Source organism: Cryptomeria japonica, unplaced genomic scaffold (genome assembly GCF_030272615.1).
Source record: "Cryptomeria japonica unplaced genomic scaffold, Sugi_1.0 HiC_scaffold_521, whole genome shotgun sequence".
In the NCBI taxonomy this organism is placed as follows: Eukaryota; Viridiplantae; Streptophyta; class Pinopsida; order Cupressales; family Cupressaceae; genus Cryptomeria; species Cryptomeria japonica.
This window is the reverse complement of record NW_026729335.1, coordinates 55001-70000: the sequence shown is the minus strand read 5'-3', so window position 1 is coordinate 70000 and position 15000 is coordinate 55001. Positions and strand designations below refer to the sequence as shown.

At 59.3% G+C, this 15000-nt stretch overlaps 1 non-coding gene across 1 annotated transcript; it reads right to left on the bottom strand.

The window, feature by feature from the left end:
- Positions 1–1616: 1616 nt before the first annotated feature.
- Positions 1617–1735, bottom strand: LOC131872123 (5S ribosomal RNA). Its single transcript, XR_009370302.1, has one exon. It is a non-coding gene; the product is annotated as a 5S ribosomal RNA (ribosomal RNA).
- Positions 1736–15000: the final 13265 nt, after the last annotated feature.

Below are 15000 nucleotides of genomic sequence, written 5' to 3'. Positions count from 1 at the left end.
GGGCACCATGGCGTGCACGAAGTCGGAGCCCGGTTTGCCCCGGGTGCGCACCCCGCGTGCACCTTCGCCGGGGTGGGCACCTCGGCTGGGTTGCGCGCCCTGGTGCGCACCAAGGAGCGCTCCGAAGTGTGCTCCAAGGTGCGGCGTGCACGAAGTCGGAGCCCGGTTTGCCCCGGGTGCGCACCTCGCGTGCACCTTCGCCGCGGTGGGCACCTTGGCTGGGTTGGGCACCATTGAGCGCTCCGAAGTGTGCTCCAAGGTGCGCACCATGGCCCTCCAAGGTGCGCAGCATGGCGTGCACGAAGTCGGAGCCCGGTTTGCCCCGGGTGCGCACCTCGCGTGCACCTTCGCCAGGGTGGGCACCTCGGTGCGCACACCTTCTCAATGTTTTCTTGCCTTTTCTGGAAATTGGTGAAGGCAGCGCATCAAAGGTGCGCACCTCGGTGTGCTCCGAGGTGCGAACCCGAGAGCGCTCCGAGGTGCCCACGAAGTCGAAAGTCGGGTTAATTGCATTGTTTTCCCCGGGTGCGCTCCGAGGTGCGCAACATCGGTGCGCACCAAGGAGGGCTCCGAAGTGTGCTCCAAGGTGCGCACGATTCGGAGCTCGGTTTGCCCGGGGTGCGCACACCTTGGCTGGGTTGCGCACCCTTTGTGCGCTCCAAGGTGCGCACGAAGTCGGAGCTCGGTTTGCCCCGGGTGCGCACCTTCGCCAGGGTGCGCACCTTGATGCGCACGCCTTGGCTGGGCTGCGCACCTTGGTGGGCGCCATGGTGCGCACCTTTCGTGCGCTCCAAGGTGCGCACGAAGTCGGAGCTCGGTTTGCCCCGGGTGCGCACCTTGGTGGGCGCCATGGTGCACTCCGAGGTGCCCAAGATTGGTGCGCACCAAGGAGCGCTCCGAAGTGCGCTCCAAGGTGCGCAGGTGCGCGCGAAGTCGAAAGTTGGGTTAATTGTCCGGTTTGCCTCGGGTGCGCACCTTGCGTGCACCTTCGCCAGGGTGGGCGCCTTGGTGCGCACACCTTGGCTGGGCTGCGCACCCGGGCGCGCACACCTTGGCACCCGCGTTTCCTTCATTTTAAATTTTTTTTTTTTACAATCTCTCAAGTGGGAAATTCTATAATCTCAACTTTTTTTGCCTTTTCAGGAAACTTTTGAATGGAGCGCATCATTGGTGCGCTCCGAAGTGTGCTCCAAGGTGCGCACCTCTGGTGTGCTCCAAAGCTCTCTCCAGCTGCGTGCACCTGCCCCGGCCGCGCACCCGGCCCCGCCCAGCTTCGCTCACCTGTCCCGGGCGTCTGGTGCGGAACCTTAGAGTAAGAAACATCACCGTGCACCTTGGCCAACGTGCGCGACTCGACCGAGCGCGCACTGGCCGAGGTGCACACCGATTTCACCTGGGTGCGCGCGCAGCACCTCGGGCGCACCGGGGTGCGCGCACAACGCCCGGGTTGCACCGTGGCCTGTGTGCTCGGGGCGCCTCGGGTGCGCGCTCGGTGTCGCCCCCGCGCGCGCGGTAGTGCGGGCAGCGCACCCCGGCCCGGCCCGGCCCCGACGAGAACGCAAACGGGCAAAAGGTTTATTCAAATAGCATTGCGACGCCCGGCGAAAAACTAAGAAAGGGTGCAACACCGGGACTTCCCGGGAGGTCACCCATCCCAGTACTACTCCGGCCCAAGCGCGCTTAACTGCGGAGTTCTGATGGGATCCGGTGCACTAACGCTGGTATGATCGCACCCGTTATGAGCTTGTCGCAGTGTGTACTTAGCAAACCGCGACCCACGTGCGAATCCACCCCGGCCACCCACCCCCGTCGAGGTGCACACCCTCCCTCGCGAAGTGCGCCCCGTTCGCCAAGTGTGAGCCCTGCCCGGGTGCGCGCACCTTGCTAGGGCGTCGGGTGTGCACCCGGCCCGGCCTACGTGCGTGCACCTGGACGGGGCGTCGTGTGCGTGCAGTGTCCCGTCTGCAACGCGGTGCCCACACACCACCTCGGGCGCAACGACCTGCGCTCACATGTGGGCCGAGTGCACCTTGGTGCATGTTCGGGGCGCCTCGGGTGCACGCTCGATCTTGCCCCGGTGCACCAAGGCGCTCGGTTTGCCCCGGGTGCGCACTTGGTGCAAGGTGGGCACCCAAAATAGGGATCAAGCACCAAAACACAAGTTTCGGGATGCAAAATGGGACCCAAGGACCACAAATGCGTTCCAAGACCCATGATGGGTCCACGAGAACAAAAATGTGTTCCGAGACTTAATAAACAAATATTGGGTTTTAGGAGAAGAAACATGCTCTGATGCCCAAAACGAGAATCGACCCCGAAAAGGCCACAGGCCAAAAGTGGGATGCGAGACAAAAAAAAATGGGACCCGAGGACCAAAATTGGGTTCCCAGGTCGAAGACAGGGCAACCGGACAAGAAACGACCTCTAAGGCTCGAAATGAGTCCCGACGACTAAAACTTGACAAGAAGCACCCATCAGGCACCCAACTCGACACCCATGGGATGCCGACCCACCCGGGCTTCCACCTAGCACACCTTGGCACCCACCCACCCTCGCACCCAACCTCGCACCCAACTTAGCACCTTTGAACCCACATTGGCACTCACCCTGACCCTGGCACCTTGGAACCCACATTGGCACTCACCTTGACCCTGGCACCCACCTTTGCACTCACCTTGGGACCCACCCTGGCTCCCACCTCGGCACCCACCCAGACACCCACCTTGGTTCCTTGGCACCCACCTTGGATCCTTGGCACCCACCCCGACACCCACCTTGGCACGCAACTTGGCTACTTGCCACCCACCTTGGCTCCTTGACGCCCACCCCGACAACCACCCCGTGACCTACCCTGGCTAGGGTTGGTGCACACCCACCCTGGTGCCCACCTTGGCACCCACCCCATGACCCACCTTGGCACGCACCTTAGTACCCACCCTGTTACCCACCCTAGGACCCACCCCGTGACCCACCTTGGCCAGGGTGGGTGCACCCACCCTGGTGCCCACCTTGGCACCCACCCATCCTAGCACCCAGCCTGTGACCGGGCTTGGAACCCAACCTTGCACCCGTCTTGGCCAGTGTGGGTGCGCACCCATCCTGGCACCCACGTTGTGACACACCCTTTAACCCACGCACCCTAGCAGCCACGTTGGCACCCACCTTGGAACACAACCTAGCAACTTGGCACCCACCCCGTGACCCACCTTGGCATCCACCATAGCAGTCGCCCACTTGGCACCCACCTTGGAACCCAAGTTGGCACCCACCTCGGCACCCACCTTGACACTTGTGGACCCACCTTGCCACTCACCCTAGCATCGACCCATCCTAGCACCCACCCTGGCACCTTTGCACCCTAGCACTCACCCATCCTAGCACCTAACCTGTGACCCACCTTGACACTCACCCTCGCACCCACCTTGGAACCCAACCTAGCACCCACCCACCCTGACACCAACCCTAGCACCTACCCACCCTTGCACCCACCCTGTGACCCATCTTGGCACCCACCCATCCTACCACTCAACCTATCACCCACCTTCTCACCCACCTTGGCATCCACCTTAGCACCCACCCACACTGGCACCTTGGCACCCACCTCGGGCAAGGTGGGTGCACACCCACCCTGACACCCAATTTAGAACCAACCGAGCATGTTACCCACCTTGGCACCCACATTGCAGCCCACCCTAGTACCCACCCTATGACCCACATTGGCATCCACACCCTAGCACCCAGGCACCTCGACACCCGCCTTGACACGCACCCTAGCACTAAACCTGTGACCCACCTTGGAACTCACCCTAGAACCCACCCACCCTGTGAACCACCTTGGCATCCACCTTAGCACCCACCCACCTTGGCACCCACTCTAGCACTCACCCATCCTAACACCCAACTTGTTACCCACCTTGGCACCCGCCCTCGCGTCCACCTTGAAACCCACCCTAGCACCCACCCACGCAGGAGCCCACCTTGGCACCCAACCTAACACCCACGCATCCTGGCACCCAACTTGTGACCCACCTTGGAACCCACCCTAGTACCCACCTTTGAACCCACTATATCACCAACCCACCTTGGCACCCACCCTATGACCCTCTTTGGAATCCACCCTAGCACGCACCCACCCTGGCACCCACCATGGAGCGCACCCTAGCACCCACCCACCTCGGCACGCACCTCAACACCCACCTTGGTGTGCGCACTGCGCCAACCTCTCAAAGACCCTATGTGGTGCGCTCCAAAGTGTACACCTTTGGTGCGCTCCAAGGTGCGCACCTTTGGTGCACACCGAGGTGCACACCAAAGTGTGCACCGAGGTGAGCACCAAAGTGCACTCCAAGGTGCACACCAAGGCGTGCACCTTTGGTGCGGTCAATGCAAACGAATTCGGAAGTTGGGGTCGATGTCCTAATCGCTGCTGCAGACTACACGTATGAGAATCGGACAAATAGCTTTATATAGGGGAGGTGTTGCGTTTGATGGGTCGACTCCCCTGGTTGTGTGCACTGCACCAACTTCAAAGACCCTGTCTTGTTTAAGAAGTCAAAAGTTGGGGTGGATGTCCTAATCATTGCTGCAGTCTACGCATGTATGAGAATCAGACAAATAGCTTATATAGGGGAGGTGTTGCATTCGGTGGGTTGACTCCCCTGGTTGTGCGCACTGCGCCAACCTCAAAGACCCCGCATAGCAGAAGAAGTCGGAAGTCGGATTTTGGTGAGCACCAAGGCGTGCACCTTTGGTGCGGTCAACGCAGACGAATTCAGAAGTTGGGGTGGATGTCCTAATCGTTGTTGCAGGCTACACATGTATGAGAATCAGACAAATAGCTTATATAGGGGAGGTGTTGGGTTTGATGGGTCAACTCCCTTGGTTGTGCGCATTACGCCAACCTCAAAGACCTTGTTTTCGTTAAGAAGTCAAAAGTTGGGGTCAATGTCCTAATGGCTCCTGTAGGCTACACATGTATGAGAATCGGACAAATAGCTTATATAGGGGAGGTGTTGGGTTTGATGGGTCGACTCCCCTGGTTGTGCGCATTACGTCAACCTCAAAGACCTTGTTTTCGTTAAGAAGTCAAAAGTTGGGGTCGATGTCCTAATTGCTCCTGTAGACTACACATGTATGAGAATCAGACAAATAGCTTATATAGGGGAGGTGTTGGGTTTGATGGGTTGACTCCCCTAGTTGTTCGCATTACACCAACCTCAAAGACCTTGTTTTCGTTTAGAAGCCGAAAGTTGGGGTCGATGTCCTAATTGCTCCTGCAGGCTACGCATGTATGAGAATCAGACAAATAGCTTATATAGGGGAGGTGTTGGGTTTGATGGGTCGACTCCCCTGGTTGTGCGCATTGCACCAACCTCAAAGACCCTGCATTGCGGATGAAGTCGAAAGTCAGAGTTTGGTGTGCTACAAGGTGTGGTCGAAGGTGCTCACCTAGGTGTGCACCTTTGGAGCGCAGGAAAAGTGCCCTCCAAAAGTGCGCACCTTTGGAGTGCACAAAAGTGCCCTCCAAAAGTGCGCACCTTTGGAGCGCACAAAAGTGCCCTCCAAAAAGTGCCCTCCAAAAGTGCGCACCTTTGGAGCGCACAAAAGTGCCCTCCAAAAAGTGCCCTCCAAAAGTGCGCACCTTTGGAGTGCAGAAAAGTGCCCTCCAAAAAGTGCCCTCCAAAAGTGTGCACCTTTGGAGTGCACAAAAGTGCCCTCCAAAAGTGCGCACCTTTGGAGCGCAGAAAAGTGCCCTCCAAAAAGTGCCCTCCAAAAGTGCGCACCTTTGGAGCGCAGAAAAGTGCCCTCCAAAAAGTGCCCTCCAAAAGTGCGCACCTTTGGAGCGCAGAAAAGTGCCCTCCAAAAAGTGCCCTCCAAAAGTGCGCACCTTTGGAGCGCAGAAAAGTGCCCTCCAAAAAGTGCCCTCCAAAAGTGCGCACCTTTGGAGCGCACAAAAGTGCCCTCCAAAAAGTGCCCTCCAAAAGTGCGCACCTTTGGAGCGCACAAAAGTGCCCTCCAAAAGTGCGCACCTTTGGAGCGCACAAAAGTGCCCTCCAAAAGTGCGCACTTTTGGTGCGCACCAAGGCGCTGGTTCGGTCGTTGCAGGCGAGTTCGGAAGTTGGGGTCGATGTCCTGAGCGGAGGTGCAAACTACACAGGTGTCGGAATCGGACAAATAGCTTATATAGGGGAGGTGTATGCTTCGATGGGTCGACTCCCCAGGTTGAGCGCACCGCGCCAACCTCAAAGACCCTACGGTATGGATGAAGTCGGAAGTTGGGTCCGATGACCGATTCGATTAGTAGGTATGCTCATGAGGTCGGAATTTGGGTCCGATGACCTGCCATGTGCAGGAAGGCGAATGTTGGCACTGTGCGTTGCAAGGTGCACACCAAGGTGCTGGTGCGGTCTTTTTAGTCGAGTTCGGAAGTTGGGGTCGATGTCCTGATCGGAGGTGCAAGCTACACAGGTGTGGGAATCGGACAAATAGCTTATATAGGGGAGGTGTATGCTTCGTTGGGTCGACTCCCCGGGTTGAGCGCACCGCGCCAACCTCAAAGACCCTACGGTATGGATGAAGTCGGAAGTTGGGTCCGATGACCGATTCGATATGTAGGCATACTCGCGAGGTCGGAATTTGGGTCCGATGACCTGCCATGTGCAGGAAGGCGAATGTTGGCACTGTGCGTTGCAAGGTGCGCACCAAGGCGCTGGTTCGGTCGTTGCAGGCGAGTTCGGAAGTTGGGGTCGATGTCCTGATCGGAGGTGCAAACTACACAGGTGTGGGAATCGGACAAATAGCTTATATAGGGGAGGTGTATGCTTCGTTGGGTCGACTCCCCGGGTTGAGCGCACCGCGCCAACCTCAAAGACCCTACGGTATGGATGAAGTCGGAAGTTGTGTCCGATGACCGATTCGATATGTAGGCATACTCGCGAGGTCGGAATTTGGGTCCGATGACCTGCCATGTGCAGGAAGGCGAATGTTGGGACTGTGCGTCGCAAGGTGCGCACCAAGGCGCTGGTGCCGTCGTTGCAGTCGAGTTCGGAAGTTGGGGTCGATGTCCTGGTCAGAGGTGCAAACTACACAGGTGTGGGAATCGGACAAATAGCTTATATAGGGGAGGTGTATGCTTCGATGGGTCGACTCCCCGGGTTGAGCGCACCGCGCCAACCTCAAAGACCCTACAGTATGGATGAAGTCGGAAGTTGGGTCCGATGACCGATTCGATACGTAGGCATATTGGCGAGGTCTGAATTTGTGTCCGATGACCTGCCATGCGCAGGAAGGCGGAATTTGGGTCCGATGACCGAGTTGATGGCGTGCCATGCGCAGAAAGGCGGAATTTGGGTCCGATGACCGAGTTGATGTTGATGGCCCGCCATGCACAGGAAGGCGGAATTTGGGTCCGATGACCGATTTGAAGGCGTGCCATGCGCAGAAAGGCGGAGTTTGGGTCCGATGACCGAGTTGATATTGATGGCCCGCCATGCGCAGGAAGGCGGAATTTGGGTCCGATGACCTGACATACGCATGGAGTCCGACTCGGGGGCCGATGTTCGATTCGATGACTTGCATTGTGGGTAAAGTCGGAAGTTGTGGTCTTTGACCCGATTCGATGACCAGACTTCGGCTGCTTGAGAATCGGACAAATAACTTATATAGGGGAGGTAGTGTTCTCGAGCATCCTCCCCCCGTGCCCGTTTATGTCGATTGATGCTGGTGCTCGACTGGTTGGAGCGCTCGGATGCAAAAATCTTGCACCAGGATTTATCGATTGTGATGGACACGGCAAGTCTCCTGATTGCTATGCAGGAGCTCATCGTGAATCTCTATGCGGCCTTGGTATGGACTCGACCTGCGGAATGGTTCGGCAATGGTAGTCGCTCCAACACGTCCTTGCAATGGCCACAGAGGTGATTCGACTAGAGCTCCAGTCTAGCTTTTGGGTTGCTTGGCGGACTGGTATAGCCGCGATCGAGTTCCGGCCATGAACGTTTTAGATAGCTCTTGGGCTTTCTGGGACGGAAGTCGGAAGTTTGGGCTGTTGTCCGATTTGATGACCATTCTTCGGATGTGTGAGAATCGGACAAATAACTTATATAGGGGACTGTGTTGTCTCACGCAGCCCCCTCCGTGCCCCTCTATCTCGACCGATGTTGGTGCTTGAAAGGGTTGGGATCGCTCGGATTTATAAACGTGCACCACCATTTGTCGAGTGTGAGGGACGCGGCAGGTCTCCTAAATGCTATACGGGCGCTCTCTGAGAATCTCTATCCGGCCTCGACACAGACTAGTCTTGCTGAATGGTTTGGCACTGGTAGTCGATCCAACACGTCGTTGTTGTGGCCGCCTAGGCGATTCGATTCGAGCCCCCGTCTAGCTTTTGGGTTGCTTGGCGGATTTTGCCCTATCCGCAAGTGAGCTCGGTCCCTAAACGTTCGAGAAACCCGATTGCTATGCGCCGACTCTCTTTCTTGCGAGCCTCCATCTAGCTTTTGGGTCTCTACGGAACGGAAGTCGGAATCTGGGACCGTTGTTTGATTCGACGAGGCAGACTACGGTTGTGCGAGAATCGGACAAATAACTTATATAGGGGAGGTGTTGACTGGAGCATTCTCCCCCGTGCCCCTCTAACTCGACCAATGCTGGCGCTCGAACGGTGGTAGCGCTCGGATTTTCGTTGAGCGCCAGCATTGGTCGATTTAGAGGGGCATGCGAGATTCCCGAATGCTATGCGAGGGCTCTAACGGAAATGTCTATTGGTTTCGGTATGGATGCAATTGCGAGTGGTTCGGCAAAGGTAGTCGTTCCGATGCGTCCATGTCGTGGCCAAATCGATAATTCGATTTGAGCCCTCGTATAGCATTTGGGTCTCTCGATGTGATTCCGCATTCCAGTCCCTTTGGGCACTGCTTGAGCCGCATCCCAGGGGGTTCCCTTCCCAATAATCTGCCTCGCAACCCGATTGCTATGCGGTGAGGCTCCTCGGCCGCCTCGGAACTATCTGTGTATCAGACGCATCGCGGGATAAGGGGTTGGCAACGGTAGTCGCCCCAAGCGCGTCCGATGCTTGGACCATTCCGAGGCGGCCCTGAAGCCTCTTCCGTCTAGCCGTTGGGTCCTTCTCGCCGCATCCCTTGCCTCGCACCCCGATTGCTATGCGGTGAGGCTCCTCGGCCGCCTTGGAACTATCTGTGTATCAGACGCATCGCGGGATAAGGGGTTGTCACTGGTAGTCGCCCCAAGCGCGTCCGATGCTTGGACCATTCCGAGGCGGCCCTGAAGCCTCTTCCGTCTAGCCGTTGGGTCCTTCTCGCCGCATCCCTCGACTCGCACCCCGATTGCTATGCGGTGAGGCTCCTCGGCCGCCTTGGAACTATCTGTGTATCGGACGCGTCGCGGGATAAGGGGTTGTCACTGGTAGTCGCCCCAAGCGCGTCCGATGCTTGGACCATTCCGAGGCGGCCCTGAAGCCTCTTCCGTCTAGCCGTTGGGTCCTTCTCGCCGCATCCCTCGCCTCGCACCCCGATTGCTATGCGGTGAGGCTCCTCGGCCGCCTTGGAACTATCTGTGTATCGGACGCGTCGCGGGATAAGGGGTTGTCACTGGTAGTCGCCCCAAGCGCGTGCGATGCATGGACCATTCCCAGGCGGCCCTGAAGCCTCTTCCGTCTAGCCGTTGGGTCCTTCTCGCCGCATCCCTCGCCTCGCACCCCGATTGCTATGCGGTGAGGCTCCTCGGCCGCCTTGGAACTATCTGTGTATCGGACGCGTCGCGGGATAAGGGGTTGTCACTGGTAGTCGCCCCAAGCGCGTCCGATGCTTGGACCATTCCGAGGCGGCCCTGAAGCCTCTTCCGTCTAGCCGTTGGGTCCTTCTCGCCGCATCCCTCGCCTCGCACCCCGATTGCTATGCGGTGAGGCTCCTCGGCCGCCTTGGAACTATCTGTGTATCGGACGCGTCGCGGGATAAGGGGTTGTCACTGGTAGTCGCCCCAAGCGCGTCCGATGCTTGGACCATTCCGAGGCGGCCCTGAAGCCTCTTCCGTCTAGCCGTTGGGTCCTTCTCGCCGCATCCCTCGCCTCGCACCCCGATTGCTATGCGGTGAGGCTCCTCGGCCGCCTTGGAACTATCTGTGTATCGGACGCGTCGCGGGATAAGGGGTTGTCACTGGTAGTCGCCCCAAGCGCGTCCGATGCTTGGACCATTCCGAGGCGGCCCTGAAGCCTCTTCCGTCTAGCCGTTGGGTCCTTCTCGCCGCATCCCTCGCCTCGCACCCCGATTGCTATGCGGTGAGGCTCCTCGGCCGCCTTGGAACTATCTGTGTATCGGACGCATCGCGGGATAAGGGGTTGTCACTGGTAGTCGCCCCAAGCGCGTCCGATGCTTGGACCATTCCGAGGCGGCCCTGAAGCCTCTTCCGTCTAGCCGTTGGGTCCTTCTCGCCGCATCCCTCGCCTCGCACCCCGATTGCTATGCGGTGAGGCTCCTCGGCCGCCTTGGAACTATCTGTGTATCGGACGCGTCGCGGGATAAGGGGTTGTCACTGGTAGTCGCCCCAAGCGCGTCCGATGCTTGGACCATTCCGAGGCGGCCCTGAAGCCTCTTCCGTCTAGCCGTTGGGTCCTTCTCGCCGCATCCCTCGCCTCGCACCCCGATTGCTATGCGGTGAGGCTCCTCGGCCGCCTTGGAACTATCTGTGTATCGGACGCGTCGCGGGATAAGGGGTTGTCACTGGTAGTCGCCCCAAGCGCGTCCGATGCTTGGACCATTCCGAGGCGGCCCTGAAGCCTCTTCCGTCTAGCCGTTGGGTCCTTCTCGCCGCATCCCTCGCCTCGCACCCCGATTGCTATGCGGTGAGGCTCCTCGGCCGCCTTGGAACTATCTGTGTATCGGACGCGTCGCGGGATAAGGGGTTGTCACTGGTAGTCGCCCCAAGCGCGTCCGATGCTTGGACCATTCCGAGGCGGACCTGAAGCCTCTTCCGTCTAGCCGTTGGGTCCTTCTCGCCGCATCCCTCGCCTCGCACCCCGATTGCTATGCGGTGAGGCTCCTCGGCCGCCTTGGAACTATCTGTGTATCGGACGCGTCGCGGGATAAGGGGTTGTCACTGGTAGTCGCCCCAAGCGCGTCCGATGCTTGGACCATTCCGAGGCGGCCCTGAAGCCTCTTCCGTCTAGCCGTTGGGTCCTTCTTGCCGCATCCCTCGCCTCGCACCCCGATTGCTATGCGGTGAGGCTCCTCGGCCGCCTTGGAACTATCTGTGTATCGGACGCGTCGCGGGATAAGGGGTTGTCACTGGTAGTCGCCCCAAGCGCGTCCGATGCTTGGACCATTCCGAGGCGGCCCTGAAGCCTCTTCCGTCTAGCCGTTGGGTCCTTCTCGCCGCATCCCTCGCCTCGCACCCCGATTGCTATGCGGTGAGGCTCCTCGGCCGCCTTGGAACTATCTGTGTATCGGACGCATCGCGGGATAAGGGGTTGTCACTGGTAGTCGCCCCAAGCGCGTCCGATGCTTGGACCATTCCGAGGCGGCCCTGAAGCCTCTTCCGTCTAGCCGTTGGGTCCTTCTCGCCGCATCCCTCGCCTCGCACCCCGATTGCTATGCGGTGAGGCTCCTCGGCCGCCTTGGAACTATCTGTGTATCGGACGCGTCGCGGGATAAGGGGTTGTCATTGGTAGTCGCCCGAAGCGCGTCCGATGCTTGGACCATTCCGAGGCGGACCTGAAGCCTCTTCCGTCTAGCCGTTGGGTCCTTCTCGCCGCATCCCTCGCCTCGCACCCCGATTGCTATGCGGTGAGGCTCCTCGGCCGCCTTGGAACTATCTGTGTATCGGACGCGTCGCGGGATAAGGGGTTGTCACTGGTAGTCGCCCCAAGCGCGTCCGATGCTTGGACCATTCCGAGGCGGCCCTGAAGCCTCTTCCGTCTAGCCGTTGGGTCCTTCTCGCCGCATCCCTCGCCTCGCACCCCGATTGCTATGCGGTGAGGCTCCTCGGCCGCCTTGGAACTATCTGTGTATCGGACGCGTCGCGGGATAAGGGGTTGTCACTGGTAGTCGCCCCAAGCGCGTCCGATGCTTGGACCATTCCGAGGCGGACCTGAAGCCTCTTCCCTCTAGCCGTTGGGGCTTTCTCGCCGCATCCCTCGCCTCGCACCCCGATTGCTATTCGGTGAGGCTCCTCGGCCGCCTTGGAACTATCTGTGTATCGGACGCATCGCGGGATAAGGGGTTGGCAGTGGTAGTCGCCCCAAGCGCGTCCGATGCTTGGACCATTCCGAGGCGGCCCTGCAGCCTCTTCCGTCTAGCCGTTGGGGCCATCTCGCTGCATCCCCCACCTCGCACCACGATTGCTATGCGGTGAGGCTCCTTGGCCGCCTCGGAACTATCTGTGTATCGGACGCATCGCGGGATAAGGGGTTGTCACTGGTAGTCGCCCCAAGCGCGTCCGATGCTTGGACTATTCCGAGGCGGCCCTGCAGCCTCTTCCGTCTAGCCGTTGGGGCCATCTCGCCGCATCCCCCAGCTCCTCGGCCGCCTCGGAACTATCTGTGTATCGGACGCATCGCGGGATAAGGGGTTGGCAGTGGTAGTCGCCCCAAGCGCGTTCGATGCTTGGACTATTCCGAGGCGGCCCCGCAGCCTCTTCCGTCTACCCTTTGGGGCCATCTCGCCGCATCCCTCGCCTCGCACCCCGATTGCTATGCGGTGAGGCTCCTCGGCCGCCTGGGAACTATCTTCGTATCGGATGCATCGCGGGATAAGGGGTTGTCACTGGTAGTCGCCCCAAGCGCGTCCGATGCTTGGACTATTCCGAGGCGGCCCTGTGGCCTCTTCCGTCTAGCCGTTGGGGCCATCTCGCCGCATCCCTCACCTCGCACCCCCATTGCTATGCGGTGAGGCTCCTCGGCCGCCTTGGAACTGTCTTCGTATCGGAAGCATCGCGGGATAAGGGGTTGTCACTGGTAGTCGCCCCAAGCGCGTCCGATGCTTGGACTATTCCGAGGCGGCCCTGCAGCCTCTTCCGTCTAGCCGTTGGGGCCATCTCGCCGCATCCCCCACCTCGCACCCGGATTGCTATGCGGTGAGGCTCCTCGGCCGCCTTGGAACTATCTTCGTATCGGACGCATCGCGGGATAAGGGGTTGTCACTGGTAGTCGCCCCAAGCGCGTCCGATGCTTGGACTATTCCGACGCGGCCCTGTGGCCTCTTCCGTCTAGCCGTTGGGGCCATCTCGCCGCATCCCCCACCTCGCACCCCGATTGCTATGCGGTGAGGCTCCTCGGCCGCCTTGGAACCATCTTCGTATCGGACGCATCGCGGGATGAGGGGTTGTCACTGGTAGTCGCCCCAAGCGCGTCCGATGCTTGGACCATTCCGAGGCGGCCCTGAAGCCTCTTCCGTCTAGCCGTTGGGGCCTTCCCGCCCCATCCCTCGCCTCGCACCCCCGATTGCTATGCGGTGAGGCTCCTCGGCCGCCTTGGAACCATCTGTGTATCGGACGCATCGCGGGATAAGGGGTTGGCACTGGTAGTCGCCCCAAGCGCGTCCGATGCTTGGAGCATTCCGAGGTGGCCCTGAAGCCTCTTCCGTCTAGCCGTTGGGGCCTTCCCGCCCCATCCCTCGCCTCGCACCCCGATTGATATGCGGTGAGGCTCCTCGGCCGCCTTGGAACTATCTGTGTATCGGACGCATCGCGGGATAAGGGGTTGGCACTGGTAGTCGTCCCAATCGCGTCCGATGCTTGGACCATTCCGAGGCGGCCCTGCAGCCTCTTCCGTTTAGCCGTCGGGGCCTTCCCGCCGCATCCCTCGCCTCGCATCCCGATTCCTATGCGGTGAGTCTTCTCGGCCGCCGCGGAACTATACCTGTTATTGCTACTGCATCCTTCGGCTGGTAACCTCCTCTGCCGCCTTGGAACGTTCTCTTTGTCGGACGCATCGCGGGATAAGGGGTTGGCACTGGTAGTCGCCCCAAGCGCGCCCGATGCATAGACCGCTCCGAGTTGACCTTGCTTTCAGCCTCTCACATGCATAGACCTCTCTGAGTCGACCCTGCAGCCTCTCACGTTTAGCCTTTGGAATCTCGCCTCACAACATGATTGCTATCCTTGATGCATCCCTTGCCTCGAGCCCTGATTGCTTTCTTGGCTGCATCCCTCCTCTCCTCACAGCCCGGTTGTCATCACTGCTTCATCCGTCGCTTCATGCATTCTGGCTGCTGGGCCCTTCCCACCGCACACCTCGATTGCTATCTCTTCTGCATCACACACCCCGATTGCTATCTCTGCTACATCCCTCGGCTCTCACTTCTGCATCCTTCGCCTCCCACCTCGATTGCTATCAATGCTGCATCCGTAACCTCACACCCCGATTGCTATGCGGGGAGGCTCCTTGGCCGCCTTGGAAATTTCTGTGTGTCGGACGCACCGCGGGATAAGGGGTTGGCACTGGTAGTCGCCCCAAGTGCGCCCGATTCTTAGACCGCTTCGAGGTGACCTCGTAGCCTCTTTCGTCCAGGCTTCCTGCCTTCAACGCCCTTTTTACACCTCGATTGCTATGCGCGGGCTCGTTGGCGTCTATCACCTCTCTGCGAAGAGTGGCACGATGATTGTTGGGGTAAATCGTAGCAGTCCGATCTCTGGCCTTGGGCCATTGTGAGGGCTGATCGATTTCCTGTGCGCATCTCGTGTTCGCCCAGTAACAGACTCGACGACTTGTAATCGGTCTTGTTCCCGATTGTTCCTGGAGGTAGTCTTCGGAACTCTTGGATTTGACCTGTCACTCGAACTGTCCTCTTCCGAGGATGCTTGTGTGTGTGTGCTTGTGCCATTTCCTTGGCGGTATTAACGAGATATTAAAGAGCGGAGTGAGCGCCTCGCCCAGCTATGTTTGGGGCTCTCACTCCCTTACCCGGTGTGCGACCGCTTTGCACGTAGGTTGCGGAGCATCGCGACTCTTTCGATGTTTGGCGGTTGTCTTCCGGTGATGCGTTGGTC